Here is a 4,163-nt window from a genome sequence, read left to right as displayed (position 1 = left end):
AAGCTGCACAACAAAGGAAGCGCCACACGTAGGGCGATTCGTTGTAATTTCTAATCTCTGGAAGGCGGGAGAGGGTACGTTCTTGAATGAGAGAAGGAGTCAACTACTGGCGATATTAACGAATCGTTTTATCTGCGGAACGTTCTAGAATATAATGAGGATGTAAATACGCGGATTCAATTTTTCGGTTGATCTGTACAAAGAATCGGTTAATGAGATTTCAGAGGTAAGTGTGACAATTCACACAGTCGATTGATGATCAGATCAGTCAGCGTCCTCTGGTTGCTTTATAAGATATAGTGATTCGAAAATGAAGACATTGACGACAGCAGAACTTCCGGGGCCTCAGTGTAGCGCTAGCACGGTTCGAGGGCCGAAGAGATCAAAGGTCTCTCTCTAAAGTGAATATTTCAGCAGTACCGGATATTGGAGTGGTTTATTAAAACAGAAATAAACTGCATAGATCAACTGATAGCAAAGTTTTGAGTGATGATTTAGTTTTGCCAGAACTAAATTTCGTATATGCTCTGCCAGGACCCAAATCAGGGCTCTACCAACTGAGCCACCTAGCCATCCTTGACTTCAACCGATTTTTCGTTAAAATGTCTACATAGTACATGTCCTGTGTATATCAAATCGTAAGGTGTTGCCTGTATAGTGAACAAGCACAGAAAATATAGGAGAGAGAAGAAAACTGAGGAGCATTCCCACCGGTTGAGGAGAATTTTTTTCTGTGGTCAACAAGAGCTACTACTTCGAGGTGACAATGACAGTGGCCTAATAAGGGAGATTTCACACCGTGTCGCCTGAAGATTAGGTTTGTGCGGCCTTTTGTGTCGCTACGGTGTGAAACGTTGCTGTTGATTGGCCCGTTCCAATCGACATGTATCGCGTGTCCCTTCGGTCTGAAACCTTCCTAAGTCTTGAAAATCCAAGTCACAAGGATGGAAAATTAGGGCCTTGTTAAGGTTAGGTGTGAAGGCAGACAGACGACAGCACCCTTAAGGATCATATCCAAACCTGCAGGAAGAACGCATCTTACTTCAATCTCCAATACGATGATAAAAACTTCTGGTGAGTTGATTTTAAAAAATGTGTCCGAGATAAAGAGAGGCGTGCCCAGGATTTTTGGAAGGGAGAGGGGTTACGCATACTATTGTTGGTGATCTGTCCTGATTTTGCCATTTTTTCCCTGTCTTTGACGTTCCCTTTTTTTTTTTTTTTTTTAAAGAATACTGGGTCAAATGGGGTTATTACCTCACCAAACCTCCCTTGGGCACATCACTAGAGATAAATGAGTAAGCATTTCATCATACTGGGAGACGAAACATTAGATGTGTTGGGAACGGAAGGGTTTTCACTGTGCATTAATTGTTTCGTGATCCACCTGTATTCGAGAAGACTTCCTTTGTTTCGTGCCGATATATGACAAGACAGCGGAAGCTGTGACAGGCATTTTTGAACACTTGAGAGTGCTAAGGCCTGAATCTGAACAATTTGTTGGGTTTCGGCTTTTATAAGAGCTGAAAAAATGGGAGGACAAGACACGTTAGTGGTGTTCAGGCTCGAATCAGAGAGAAATATTCGAGAGCTGTCTGCGTCCAGTTCGCAGCCCACAATTTGAATCTCGCGTTGTCGAGTGGATTGTCCATTCCGTGCATGTGTAACAGCTTCGTAAAAACACTCAAAGACACCATAGATGATTTTATGCCTGATGAGAAGAAATGGACAAACCCACATACTGAGATGGTTCCGGCACAGAGGAGTCGAGTGGTAAAAAATGTTCCGATTTCACGTTCTGATTAAAATGATAGCCTTACAGTGGCAACGATTTAAGGGATAGTTGCTCCCCATTTTTAATTTTTTTGCCTGAACATTATGACCTCTTAATGTTAAGCCTTGGCTACCAAGAGAAAGTAAACTTTCCTTCCAACGTCCTCCGCACCCTCCCCCCCCCCCCGTTTTGGAACCCAATTGCCACCTCTGGTCTTAAACACACAATTGTGAGGTTCTTACTATACCCCTTAAAAAAATGATGTTGAGCCCCCCCCGAAAGGAATTCCTGAATACGTGCCTGTCAACAGTGAATTTTTGTCTTGTGGTTGCTTATACGTGCGAGGATTCGTAGCATCGAAATTAGTAAAACGTGATAGAGTATGTTAATATTGTTCATAAACATACAGAAGTCAGCACAAGATTATATCGCATCAATATATGTAATTGGTGGCGATAGGGAGCGTGGAAGGGTGGGGGGGACAGTTGCCCCCATATTTTGCCACTTTTACCTCCGCACTATGGCTTCTTAATGCCAAGTCTTGTCTACCAAAAGGTTGTAAGCTGTCGTTTCCCCCCAGTTTTGGTGCCCAATCGCCGGTACGGTGTTTGAAACGAAATACGTCTCCAGTAATGTATTTACACCTCTACACACCCTCCTTTCTGTGTTTATGTATTCAGTGGCGTCTCGTCCCTTGGGGCTTCCGGGGCTTAGCCCCTAAAGAAAAACGGACGTATTCACGTAATTATCAATCACCATAACGCATAACTATCACAGTCTTTTAAAAGACGATTCTTACCCACGTAAATTCATCGTCTGTTGCAATGGATACGACAGTGCTCCTAGCGGCATTGATGTCAATTATCGTTTTCCGGGGCACGTCGCAAAGGAAGGCGTGGCCTACACCCACCTACGCTAGCAGAGAGAGGAGGGAAGAGTGCAATGGATTTGAGTGCTGATTCGGGGCCAGCTCCGTTGCGTAGTGTTTTGGTGGCTTTCATTTGCTATGTTTGAGTGAGTTTGGCAGGGTTGATGTTCGAACACAAATTGATGAAGGACATATGCTGTCAATTACAAGACACAATGAATTTGTCCGGAAAAATAGGCATATATTAAATAGAATTATCGATTGCATAAATTTCTGTGGTCGACATGAACTTGCTCTACGAGGACATAATGAAAGAGAACAATCTTTAAACAGAGGCATCTTCCCAGATTTATTATCCCTTCATAGAAGGGGGAAAACTAAAGGGAACTTCGTGTTCTTTATTGTAGTGAAGAGTTGAAAAACATAAACTCTATCAGTAGATTGCATTAATTTTTTATTTAAAATTATTTAGAGGGTACCTTTTCAGAAACAGTAAAAATGATAAACATATAATAACTCCAGTGGCAACAGCTGAATCTGAACGATGTTTCAGCACATTGAAGCGTATTAAAACCTGCTTAAGAAATGCAATGGGACAAGACAGACCAAATGCCTTGGCCCTTGCTTACAATAGAGATAGAATACATTTCAAACATAGAGGGCTTCAACGAAAAAGTAATAACAAAATTTGCTGAGCAGAAGAACGGGAATCAACGTTCGTAGAAAGGTATGTTTCACAACAATACCTGTTTCTTTTGTAATCATGTGAATTGTCATTATATTTTAAATTCTTTAAAAAAAATAAGTCCAGTTTTGTAGTTTAGAAGAAGATAAATACCCGTTTTTTTGTAATTCATGTGAATTGTCATTATATTTTAAATTCTTTAAAAAATAAGCTCCGGCCAAATTTGAGGCCACGAGACGCCACTGCAACACATGCTTGTGCTCTCCAGAAAAAAAATCTAGATCCGCCTATGAATCTGCCCTCCCGCCTCAAAAAAATCCTGGATCCGGCCTGTATGCAAGAACGAAAAATCTGGAATATCGTCAATGTTATTTTCATAGGTTTTTATAGTTTAACATTATGTAATTTCACAGTTCAAGGTAGTGCCATGCCCCATTGGCTCCTCCGTTGGGTACGGACCTGACACGATATCTCATTAATTAAAAAAACTGTCATTAGACATTAGGTTAGTTTTACTATGATTTTCACAAGCAAAGCTCTACAATCTTGAATCTATTGTAAATCCAAACGACGTTGCCCACACTCGCTCACCCTTGGCGCCTAAAATTGCTTTGAAGTTGGCGCTACTGATGAAGGAAATCGTCGAAGCTTTTGAAAAACAAGTTCATGTACGCATTTTTTCCCCCATCACTGCAAATTTTTCGCGATAATACGCTGAAGTTTTCACATTGTCTTCATTTTCGATTATCTGGGTGAGGCCGTCCCGTTAAAAATGGATAATTTTGGATAAACCCCAAAACTTGAGAACTTTGCTCATAATGGGTTGGCAACTCTGA

The sequence above is a fragment of the Lepisma saccharinum genome, chromosome 20 (assembly GCF_977018435.1).
Source record: "Lepisma saccharinum chromosome 20, izLepSacc3.1, whole genome shotgun sequence".
NCBI lineage: Eukaryota > Metazoa > Arthropoda > Insecta > Zygentoma > Lepismatidae > Lepisma > Lepisma saccharinum.
This window is presented reverse-complemented; position numbering follows the sequence as displayed.